At 39.1% G+C, this 13207-nt stretch overlaps 1 long non-coding RNA gene across 1 annotated transcript in view; it reads left to right on the top strand.

The window, feature by feature from the left end:
- LOC102374151 overlaps positions 1-11080 on the top strand; it is a 90581-nt gene extending 79501 nt beyond the window's left edge. Inside the window, exon 3 of the long non-coding RNA XR_001358164.2 lies at positions 11010-11080. This is a non-coding gene — a long non-coding RNA (uncharacterized LOC102374151). The remainder of the gene's footprint in view (positions 1-11009) is intronic.
- The last annotated feature ends 2127 nt before the right edge of the window (positions 11081-13207 follow it).

The following is a 13207-nucleotide window of genomic DNA, read 5'->3' as shown; positions in this document are numbered from 1 at the left end:
CCCTACAGGGAGAACCGAAACTGCGAAAAATATGTCACTATGTTGCTGTGGGTATTGACGAAATATGGAGAGGGAAAAGTAGATGATAGGGAGATTCAATATTGTTACAAAATGGTATCTTTATTTTTTTGTAAGATTATTAGTTTTCACTGTGATACTCGTGTTGCAATTTTCGGTATTTAAAAAAATGAGAAAGTACGAGAGAGAGAGAGAGTGCAAACCAAACTTACGTTCAGATAATTGTGTACGTGTTGTATTTAGAAGGAATGGAATAGTAGGTAACTTCAAATAGTAGGTGGTGCCATAGAACAGTATGGCAACCTTCCATATGATATCTGAATAAAAAAATACTATGTATATATATGCTATATAATGCTGTCTGTCTGTCTAGATATAAAGATATCGCGATATAGAGATATATATCTCGATATATAGATATATATCTATAGATGTAGATCTATCTATCTATCTATCTATCTATCTATATATAGATTCATAGATTGTTAGGGGCTGGAAGAGACCTTGTAGATCATTGGGTCCAGTCCCTCTGCACTAGGCAGGAAAAAACAACTGGGGTCAAGTGACTCCAGCAAGATGACTGTCTAGTCTCCTTTTGAAGATTTCCAGGGTAGGTGACAGCACCACCACTGGAGGGAATTTATTCCTCAGTCTGGACACCCTGACTGTGAAGGAGTTTTTCCTGGAATTGAGCCTGAAGTGGCCTTCCAGGAGTTTATATCCATTGTTCCTGGTCTTCCTTAGGGGTGCCCTGGTGAACAGCTGTACACCAACTTCTTGATGTACTCCCCTGATGTAGAGGTAAGCTGCTACCAAGTCCCCTCTCAGCCTTCTCTTCTGTAGGCTGAAGAGGCCCAAGTCCCTCAGCCTTTCCTCGTATGGCTTGTCTTGCAAGTCCCTGATCATACGGGTGGCTCTTCTCTGGACCCTCTCAAGTTTTTCCATGTCCTTGTGGAATGTGTGTGTGTCTCCATATAGTGTGTGTGTGTGTGTGTGTGTGTATAAAAATATGTATGCATGTATATGTATATGTATGTGTATATACTTTACTCCAACTATATATATAAGTTGGAGTAAAGGGCTCAGTGCACCCTCTGCCATTGTCTGTTTCCTCACAGGGGTTAATAACTGAACAGTAGTGATTTCTGTCTGGAGGACGTGATACCAAACTCTCTATAGGTCTTACACAGAGGAACATGAAAGGGTGAGGAGTTCCGTTCCTTCTCCTGCTTGGCCAGATATGACAAGGGTGCAGTATATTACTAGAAGGAAACAAAAGAAAAGAGAAGAAAATGGGAGAGAGAAATATGTACTCGGAATGCTCCCTGAGTTGTAATAGGAGCAGTCATAAAACTATAGTTTAGCAGAAATAGCTATATCAGGTACGCAAAAGAAGATCCTATGTAACGTTGGTGACCCACATGCAAGTCTCTGAAGTGTTCATCTTTCCTAGAAAATGCATCTGGGACATTAAACAATGATTAAAATGGGGATTTTTCTGAGATATGTGGGCACCTACCTTCCTTTGGCTCCTTTGAAATTTCCAGCCGAAAATGTAAATATTATACTGGTGGACACAAACCAAATAAAAATATTTAATCAAGATTTGTAGCAGGTGCATAAATATTTATTGTGTCATTCATTTTTTCTGAATTGCCAACCAGTTGCCAACCAGAAAGACTGTTTTAATAAACAAAGAAAGCAATATCAGGCATAGAGGTAGGTCTCTTTTTTAGGCCACATTATCAAATATTAAGAGCATGCAAGAAACATAGAAATGGGAGCTGGCAAGCAACTGTGCCTATGAAAATGCAGTTGTAAGGACTTTGCGGTATGAAATACACAAGCACTCTGTTTTCACTACAAACATAATCAGCACTGAATTTTCTTTAATGACTAATAATAAATAAAAAGTCAAAATTTCTCTTTCTATTGTAATAACAAACACAATAACAAATGAACAACAAATGAAAACTTTACAAAGAAAACCATACAATATATCGATATCTTTGTTATATTGCTCCTCAGCAGCAAAAACCTTCACTGTCCCTGATACTCGTTGTGTCTGGGTAGCAGCAGATTGAATCCACCTTCTCTGGAGCCTCTAGATGGATACAACTCACTTATGTTATCTTTTCTTCTCAGCTGGTACTCAGAGCAGGATGCATGCCTGTGGCTTACAGAAAAGTAATCCAAATGTCCTCTCAGCCTCCTTGGCTAGGGACAGAAGTTACACATGAACAGGTTTAAGTCTTCAGGAACTGGTTTCAACTCGTAACAGAACAGAAGCTCAGTGCACATAAACCAGTTTCAAAATGGCTGAAACTAGTTTAAGATAAACCTGGCTGAATGTAGTATCAGACTTAACTGATTTAGGTTAAACCGGTTTCTGAAGCTTCTGTCCCAGACCTTTTCCTGCCTGAGGTTAAATCAGAGTTCCCCAGTATCCCAGCATGGGCTATTCCTCTTCCTGCAGGCTCTGAGGTCTCTGGGATTTTGTAGTCTAGAAACACAGCAGCAGAACTCTGCAGGGTTGCTCATCACTTCCTCTTCCTGCTTCCAGGTGCCTCTGGGATTTGTAGTCCATGATCACAGCCAGCAGGACTCCACAGGGATGTTCCCTTCTGTTCAATACATGTTTGCTTCAGAGAATGCTCCCCCCCAGCCCAGGCAGACCCTCCTGCTACCTCTGGGCTGGGCTTGGCCATGTCCCCTCCACTCGAGCAGGGATGGGGGAAAAGTCTTGGAGCTAGCAGGTGTGCTGTAGCACCCCCCAGCTTGCGGCTTTAGCCACTGAAGGCTTGTGCCTGCATTTCCTGAATCAAAAGTGAATGTCTGTGTATTTGCTTACTGGTTAATCTTTGCAGCTTAGACTAACCTGCAGAGACTGAACTGATTCAGCCTCGGGCTTTTTGGCTGTCTGTACTTGGGCAGAGAGTTCTCTCAGAATGCTCCCCTCAGGGCTGACATTACAAACGCTCCAACCTGGTTGCTGTGATAGTTTTTTTTTCCCTCCCCTTGACCTCAGTGGTACACCCAACAGCAGCTCCCAACATATCCCCAATGGGAATGCTCCAGAAGGTCTTGCTGACCTTCCCAACATGGATGCATTTTGAAATATTTCACAATAGTGAAATATATGAGGAAACTAATGCAGATTCCAGTTTGAATGTCTATCTGTATTGTTCTTCTATGCTCGCGTGTGTGTGTACCTGTATATCTTAGACACACAATGTAGGCAAAAGAATTGTCAAGAAGGTTTAATAGGCTAGTCAATGTTGTTCTCCTTTTATGCTTCTCTCTAAAAGTCTGCACTGAAGCTTGTATCTATTTCTTAAGATTTTTCTACAAGATTTAATGCCAAACTTTTATTGAAAAATAGTGATATTAATGTGTTAGGGAAATAGTGTATATTCTTGTATATCGTCATAATGTACATGTTCTGTTTGTCTTTGCAATCTGATCTATGATATATAATGGTCAGGACTTAGGTATTTAGCATTCCAGTGATCTAGATGTTATGCCTATAGTAAGAAGTGATGGGCTAAACTTGGAAGACCCAGAGTCTCCTATCAGATTCATAGTCTTTGGTCCAGTGGTGCAGTAACAGAGAGAGAGAACAACTGTTTCTCCACATGATATAGAGAAATCTATTTGCAGAATTGGGTGACACATTTTCTTTGTAAGCATGTATTTCAAGCAGCCCACAGTGAATAATTAAATCCTTTGTGATGCTTTAGAGCTTTAATATATCTGCATAACATGTTATGGAAACTTTTATATATGTATGTATCAACATATGTTAAATAAATGTTGTTGTTAGTAGCGTTAGAAACGACGCTAAAATAATCCTAGTATCACATATCTGGTATGAATTTCCCCTGATGACTGGATGAGTGGTTTTGCTATGGCTGGGTGGGCCGGGGTGTTTTCTCACGCTTGTCATTTCTATCTAAATGCAAAATCTTCCCTTCCCCAAGCTGTACCCATATACTACTCTTCATGAAACTGAGATCTTGCTTCATGCATTTTATATAAAACACCTCCCAGGTCTTATGGGTTGGAGGGAGCACCATCGTGACTCAGCTGTGGAAGCATTTGTTTTGTAATGGTACTGTGCAAGATATTGTGAAGTCATCATTTGGGGAGTATAATCACTTAAAATAATCACTTGTTCAAATGCTGAATTTTAGTTCATGGTCATATGATCTTTTTAGCTCTTGCTATCATAGTTTGGGTAGATATGCACCCAAGAATAATTGGGTCAGGCAAAGCTCTCGTGTCTGATAGTTATGCAGTTGTTTTTTGTCACTTGTGTTGTCAGAGCATCTTCTTCCCTTTTTGAAATCATACTTCCATAAATACTCTTCCATGATAAGAAATAGTTTTCTACAGCAGCCGACAAATCCCTGTCTTCAGTAAGGGTGTCGTTCAAGCAGAAATATTACAATAAGGCTGGTTGGTGGTGTTTAAATTATGCATCAGATTATACTCTTTCAATATTTTTTTTGCTCAAGGAAGTGGTATAAATTTGTATGTTCTAAATATGACTTGATTTTTATTTCAACACATCATTATGTATTGATGAAATGCTGAAAAATATAAATATTATTATGTATTTTCTCTTTGGAGGCACTGCTTGTGTTTTAATTTTGATAATTAAAAAAAAAAATTTCCTGTGCGCACCAGGTAGGACTGGAATATTTTTGAATTGCCACTGATATAAGTACAAGATCCTGATAGTTTATAGGCCTTTTTGTTTTTAATTTCATAGGTATTTATATATTCCTAGTTTGGAATGATTTACCCAGTGAAAGGGCTTGAAAAACTTAATATGATTAAGCTCATAAGAATGATGTATTAAGCTGTCATGTATCTTAAGCACTTTTCTCAAGAGAATAAAATGCTATATTAGGAACCTCAAGATTTAATAAATATTTATTGAACACTAATGCCCCATTTGATAAGGGTGTCTCATCCCTATCTAGCACTTCTAAAGCTGTAGTGACATTGGAGGTGCTTTGTTTCAGAAAGAGACCTGATGAGTTGTAACTGAGTGAGTGTTAAAACCTATCTAACAGGAACATCCTCTTGGCAAGCAACTGGATTAACAAAATAGAGAGGTGGGGACGCCAAATTATCTCTCTTCTTTAAATCTGGCTGGCAGGAGTTGTACTGGCACTGCATATTGGATGCAGTGCCAGTACAACTCCTGTTGTACTGAATGTGCATTAGCACATTCTGCTCATTAGCACATTCTGCACATTAGCACTCCTGAATGTGCTTTAGCACATTCTTTTGCTAAAGACAATGTGACAGACCCCATGTCCCACAAAACCCCACAGTGAAAAGGCTGTATTGTGGCACTGGAGACCTATTTTGCATGACTGGGAGATACACTACTCCCAAGTGTAACGATCCATAGTAGGGGTAAGCATGCTAATTACTCTAGACATGGCACATGAAGGAATGATATGGATAGTATTTTGTCTAGTCACCTTTGACTCCCCTAGCGTCCATTTACAGTTGGGTCAACGGGGTTGGCATCTGGCACATCTGGTCTCTGCAGCTGTAGCAAGATGGGTCTACTGTTGTGTCCCTGCAGAACTGGTGGGCAGCCTTGTTTGGACCGACTAATGCTACTCCCATTGCTTATGCATTCATAGTGTACTCATTCTGAGATGAGGGTATAAAATCTGGCTCTGGAATATTCATATAGAACAAGAACTGCATTGAAGTTTTCATATCAAAGGTTCCTGACATACTAAATTAATTCCTTTCAAAAGAAGGAATGACTGAGATAACTCTTCTGGAATTTAACTTTGTAATTTCAGGCAGTCTGCATAGTTTGCCCCAAATGCTTTAGGGCTCTGTGAGTTGTTCTCTTTGGGTTCACTAAATGTATTAAAGATTGTATTGAGGCGGGGAAATTCAGTGTAAATTGTAACTCATGTAAGACTAGCGAAGAAATTGTTTGAGAAATTTGCAATGGAATAAACAACCTTTTTGTTCTAGGACCGTGTTCTAGTAGCCAGAACTTTTTCAAAATAGGTGAATGCTACAAATACTTTATTTGTAGTTTCATGGGACTGAAACCTTTCTCTTCCATTTGAAGAGATTCGAAACCCCTTTATTCATATTCCACAAACCTCCATCTAATTCAATACTTTGCTCACAAGAAGGTTAGTGGAGAAAAAGCATGTAATGAAGACTTGAGAGAATGTATATGTGTGTTAATGTTGATACTTGAAAGCCTATTTTGGTTGGAAATCATCTAACAGGAAGAGAAACAGTGCTATGAGTGACCATGGATTTCATGATTTTAGCAACCAACAGATCTCATGCACAGTCTAAAGATTGAAATATAGTTCCATAAGTTTTGGTCTTACTGTGAATAATGAACCAGTTAGTAAAAAAATCTCTTTATAGCTACCTAGGTCACAAAAAAGAGAACTACCTTTGCCTGTTAAATGTTTTTTTGGGACTAATTTGCCCATCTTTGCTCCTGAAATGAAACAAGATGGTGTTTTGTTCTAGTTGGCAGGTATGCACAAAACAGTCAGATTTCATCATCATTGGCACGTGCCAGAAGAGAGGTCTGGGTAGATAAGACACAGAACCCCACCCTGGAATAGTTATGACAAGTGGAATATTACAATGCGTGGAGAAGCTCACTTAGCTGCTCTTCTATATGTTTTGTGGATAAACCTAGAACTTCAGCCTTGTCAGACAGGTACCTTTTTGACAATACCTTCACTTAGGGTCCTTTATATTAAAAGAGGTAGTTTGATAGAGCTTTCTGTCTTCTGACCCAGGAAAAGATTGGCTGCCCATGTATTGATAGCATGAGCTTGATCTGATTGTGGAAGAGAATCCACAAAATGCTAAAGGCTTTTCACACCAACTGCTGAAACGTTCTTAGCCTGACGAAGGGTTTTTGAACCCGAAAGCTTGTTTAATAATTATTTTCCAACCATTTGGGTTGGTCTAATAAAAGATATCAGATTCACCCAAGGAACTTTGTCTGCTAAAGGCTTTTCTTGGCTGATATTTTGCACAGGACTCCTGAAGCAGTTGCCAAAGAAATCTCTGGTGCTTTATCTTTTCTATTTCCTATGAAGTTCCTTTACAACTGATTTCTCACTGGTAACATCTTTTATGTTACAAAGCCTTATGCTTCAGAGCTGATGCTAAATTGTTCATAACAGAGAAAAAGATGTGTGTAATTTTTTATACATGTAGCTAATTCATCCAGAATCACATTTAGCTGTAATTAAATACATTTTATATATCAGGTATAATTAATATTGTAGGACATCCAAAAGACAGTGTTTAAATATCTAAATTTTGTTAATGGATTCAGTATACAAGCTTGTTTTGTAAGCACAGGAGTACGTAATTGTTTGGGGATTACTCTGGGTCTTTCATTAGTGATCTAACATACCATCTAGGCTAAACCACCTATTTATCTAGAGGGCTTCATAAGCAATTGATTATAAACACAGATTTAACTAACAAATCAATCATAATAGCTAGGATTATATTGCCAATCCTGTTTTAGTGGATTTTTATCAATTAGTACCTAAAATGTCTTCTATACATGTGTTTACTCCTGCTAGAATTTGGGTGGATGAATGATGCATTTTTACAGGTGATGGGAGTATAGTGTCTTTGGGATTTCTATTCTAGCAATTAGTTCTCAGGATGGATAATCTACATGTTTTTCTTTGCAAATATAAATGTATTAATTAGGATTAAGGGCCTGTGCTGTAGTAACTCACACAAAATGAATGAATTTGTAGTTTAGGAACCACTTCTGTCTTTCTTATTTACATAGGACTTTATTCAAAATCCACTAATGTCAAAGCTCATTGACCTCAGTGGACTTTAGATGAGCCCCATCAAATTAGTATGACTTGCCTTGAAAAAGTGGACAGAATCGAGCACTTAATTGTACTACTTCGAATGTCTTAGGAATGAAAATTACATGAATAACACCATTGACTGACTGTATTATATGTTCTTTAAAATTCAATGCCATAAATTGAAGTATCTTGGTATGTATTAAAGAAAGGTATCTAAGTTGAATATAAAAGCAATGTAATCATGAGTAGTAAAAATAAATTCTCAGGGTCACATCTGATACCTTTACGTGTATTGAATACCACTTTACTCTGCAAAAAGGTACAATGAAAGCAATCAGGATTTGCAGTCAGGGCTTATCACTCTGAGGAAGGCTTTCAGGATCAGGCTTACAGTGAGTCCCTTTAGATGCATGTAGCAGCAGCAGGTAGTTGATGGGTGTCGACTTCCCTAGAAATGTATATAAATGAACAAAATCTAAATTCTCGTGGACTCTGTGCTCTCTGATTGAGACCTTTTATTCTTTGGCTGCTGCCTTGTAACTATGAGCAACAGGGCACATTTACCTTTAAGAAATGCTTGATATCAGTGCAGAGTGCCAATGCTCCTGCTGCTTTCTATATACAAATAGGGAAATATAGGTGGAAAGAGCTGTCCTGACAGGGGGTAGCTTAGGAGGTGGTGAGCAGCAGTACAGAACACAGTTGCAGTGAAGATCTAGGAGTAAATTCACTTCATGTGTAGAAATATCTTCCTTCATTCTCATTTTAATAAAACTATATGTACACATTATCTTCAATCAGTCAAATATCGCACAAGCCCTCCAGTAAATTATAATGTACACTATCTATATGGTATTTAATCTTTTTTTAATGAAGCGATTTCATCCATGATAGATGCAGAGCAACTCTGTTAGTGTATTGCATGTTGTTTTATTGAACATCTGTTTTCTTCATTATGCAGTGTAAGCAAATGCCTTACAACTAATTTTTAATATTTTGAATGAGCTATATTTTTCTTCTAACAGTTTTCATATGGCTTTTCAGATCACTACATCCCATGCCACGTAGATATGATGGGAAAACAAGACTAGAGTAACATTAGTGTAAGTCACATGATGAGACAGAATATAATTCTGGAATATGGAGTAGAAAATGTGGGTTTATAACATTACCCATAACATTCAACAACAAGAGGAAGACCAGGGAAAGGGTAGGTCCCTTACTGAATGGGGAAGGCAACTGAATGGCAGATGATGTGGAAAAGGTTGAAGTATTCAATGTTTTTTTTCCCTCAGTCTTCACAGGCAACATCAGCACCCAGACTATCACACCTGGTAGCACAATTTGGGGAGGAGGTGAGCATTCAACAGTGGCAAAAGAACAGGTTAGGGACCATATAGAAAAGCTGGACATGTACAAGTCCATGGGCCCAGATGCAATGCACCCAAGGGTACTGAGGGAGTTGGTTGAGGTGATTGCAGAGCCACTGGCCATTAGCTCTGAAAATTCATGGCAGTTGGGAGAGGTCCTGGATGATTGGCAAATATAGGGACCATCTTTAAGAAAGGGAAAAAGGAGGATCTGGGGAACTAAAGACCAGTCAGCCTCACCTCAATCCCTGGAAAAATCATGGAGTAGGTCGTCAAGGAATCCATTTCCAAGCACTTGGAGCATTGGGCTCCAAGGGTAGTAAACAATGACTTGATGTCTAGTTAGCAGACACTATCAAGTAGAGTGCCCCAGGGGTTGGTCCTGGGCCTGGTTTTGCTCAGTATCTTCATAAGTGATCTGAAAGATGGGATGAAGTGAACTGTCAGCAAGTTTTCAGTTGACACCGAGCTGGGGAGAATAGTAGATACATTGGAGGGTAGGGCTAGGATTCAGAGAGACCTCGACAAATTAAAGGATTGGACCAAAAGAAATCTCATGAGGTTCAACAAGGACAAATGCAAAGTTCTGCACTTAGGACAGAATAGTTGCATGCACTGGTACAGGATGGGGACTGACTGGCTAAAGCAGCAGCTCTGCAGAAAAGGACCTGGGGTTACACTGGACAGTAAGCTGAATATAAGCCAATGGTATGCCCTTGTTGCAGAGAAGGCTAATGGCATACTGGGCTTCATTAGTAGGAGTGTTGTCAGCAGATCGAGGGATGTGATTATTCCCCTCTGTGGCCACATCTGGAGTGCTGTGTCTACTTTTTGAGCCTTCCACTACAGAAAGGATGTGGACAAATTGGAGAGAGTCCAGCAAAGAATAACAAAAATGGTTAGGAGGCTAGGGCACATGATTTATGATGAGTGGCTGAAGGAACTGGTCTTATTTAATTTGAAGAAGAGAAGACTCGAGGGGGATTTAATATCAGCCCTCAACTACCTGAATGGTGGTTCTAAAGAGGACGGAGCTAGACTGTTCCCAGTGGTGGCCGATGACGGAACAAAGAGCAATGGTCTCAAGCTGCAGCAACAGAAGTTTAGGAAGAACTTTCTCACAAGAAGGGTAGTAAAACACTGGAACAGGTTACCTAGAGAGGTTGTGGACTCTCCATCCTTGAAGGTTTTTAAGACCCAACTAGACAAAGCCTTGGTTGGGATGATTTAGTTGGGGATGGTCCTGCTTGGAGGAGGGGGTTGAAGTAGACTTCCTGAGGTCCCTTCCAACCCTAATTTTCTATGATTTATGATAAACATCCAACCCATGCACAAGGATTGGCACCTGACCATCATATTGTCCCTCCAGACAGTTGAACTATTTTGGATCCTAATTACTGCTCTAGAACAGGATTGTAGTAAACTAACCATATTACAACACATGTAATAGGTGTGGATTAATTTAAAAATGAGCAGCATTTTGTTAGTGTTATCGGGTCTCTTGTTGAATACTTGTCCACCCCTCACACTCACCTGCCATGCCTCGATGGGAAGAATTAGAAAATGAAACACAGGTGAAACAGACTCTAAGTGATGTATCTTTTACTAGGTAACAAGGTGACTGTCAGTTACTCCTGCCATTTCAGGATACAGTGTAACAACATGGTTCCCACCTTTCCCCTTTTCCTCCATCCTTAGATATGTTTGGGAGCTTCTGTACTCCCCCTGCACTGACTTCTGACCCACTTCTTCACAGGTTTTGCTCTGCCAACACCACACTGTCTCTGGGAAGAGGTCACCACCATGCTGCTCCGAGAGGGCGCTCCCCCAAACACATAAGTGACCGATCAGCTGCCTACCTCTCTGGTGGTTTTTACCGTTGTCTCTCCTGTTGTGCAGGCTCTTCTAGTCCTACGGTGTATCCTTGCTGAAGGTCCTCTCAATACTGGCTCTGTCGCATTCCATTGTCTGTGCCCTGCCGAAGGATGAACTCCCGGCAAATCTGCCTTTTATCCGCGGCCTGGTTCTCAGGCAGCAATTGAGTTTAACCCGCTGCTGGTGTTTCATTGTTTTGGCGTTTCCCAGGTGTTCACTATTGGTGGACTTCCCTTTAGTAACAGGTATGCCTAGCTCCCTATTACAGTTAGATATACACCTGAATCTTTAAAATACCATCTGTTGTATGGGAGTTTCATACTTTGGAGGATAAAACTGATTGACTTGAAATTTGAATTCCTGATTCAGAAACAAGTGGAGGCTCATTTTGCACAGGATGGATAGAATTTCAAAGATCTAGAATTGGACTGCGCAAACTTGAATTCCATCTTTCTGTTCCCTGCAATATTCTAACGTGTCTATGTAGAGTTACAGCAGGATGTGTCATTCTTAATATGAGGCACAAGCTAAGCATGAACTACTCTATGGTGCTTGGGTTACAGAAAAGCCTTTAAAATAATTATTGCTTGAGATACTGGCTCCATGGAAAATGAATGACAGATAGTCAAAGGTTGTCAAAATCTTTACATCAATCTTGCTAATATCCAACACACACACATCTATCCAGGTGAAATTTCTACTGAAACCATGGATAGTTTATTTGAGCATAAGCCATGGAAGAGAAACCTTCATAACATTTTAGACTTGCATAGAAAGTTGGGGAGAGATTCTACCTCTTTTGTTTCTCAAAATTTGATCAGGACAGAGCAAAAAAATGGAGTAGAAAACATGAAGGAATCAGATCTTGCATTTTAAAGTAGAAAGTCATTTTGTCTGGATCTCTGCTCCTCCCCCTCCCCTCCCTGCCCCCCCCCCCAAAAAAAATAAAAAAAGTTTCTGTATCAAAATTTTATCGCAGTACTAGTGTGCTTCTAAAGTGGATTTTTTTTTCTGCAGCTGCTAAAACTTCTGGTCATGGGAAAGGTTTAGTAAGAAGTGTAGAATATAGTTGAACAGAGGATTGCTACAGAGTGGAGAAGACCTAGTCTTTTCTGACATCTTTTATTTATCTTTTCTCTCTCTCTGCCTGGTCTTCAAGTATCTGATGTCAGACACCTTGCATTTGTTTGAAATGATCAGACATTGATGTGATATATGGGACTGGCATGTAATAAATAATGGTTTTCTTCAAATTCCTGTCTGCTTTGTCAGCAGTACCTTTTGTTATCAAGGTACTAGCAATAATATATATATTTGGTCCTGTAAACCTATAACAAAAAAATAATCTTTTCTATGTTTCTTCCCCCCACCACTACCTCTTAACCTGTAGGTACTGCATAATATCTGAATAGTATACTTCCGTTTCCTGTTGTATGAGACTTTTTAAATGTATGGATGTGAAAGAAGTGACTTCCCTGAAAATCCTGCAGTTGCTTTTTCTATGAGTGAAGAAGTGGAGGTGATATTTTGTATTGCCTATGAAACTGAAGTCAGCAAAGATTTACATTATTTTTCCAAATAGGTGGTACTTTTCCTTAATTTCTAATGTTAAATTTATAACACTGGATGATTCATGGCTCTGAGACTTGTGTAAACCCAGAAATAATGTTAGATAGAAAGCTATTATGGATATGTTGAGATTATTATGATCACCCTAGTAACACATTTGATAAATGATTTTAATTACAAATACAATAGCAATTGATGTGATCATGGTGTTTACAAAGTGTGGTTCATTTTTTGTATTGATTGGAACATTTAGAGGTGATGCACAAATATTCACTGAAATCTCTTATAACAAAAACAGTTGTCAAGGATGAGTCTGACTACTTGTACCATTTCCTGTATTGTTAAAAAGCTTAACAATGAACCTAAGTCTGCTCCTCTCCATTCACCTTTCTTTATTTTTGGCACATGAATCATTTTCTCACATAGAATAAGGTAAATTTGTGATATGTGGTAACCCTCCTTGATTGTTACCTTTGCAATATGATATTTGTCTTTCATCTTTTTGTGAAG

Source organism: Alligator sinensis, unplaced genomic scaffold (assembly GCF_000455745.1).
Source record: "Alligator sinensis unplaced genomic scaffold, ASM45574v1 scaffold788_1, whole genome shotgun sequence".
Taxonomy (NCBI): domain Eukaryota; kingdom Metazoa; phylum Chordata; order Crocodylia; family Alligatoridae; genus Alligator; species Alligator sinensis.
Note: the sequence above shows the minus strand (reverse complement) of the source record. Positions and strands in the feature narration are given on the sequence as shown.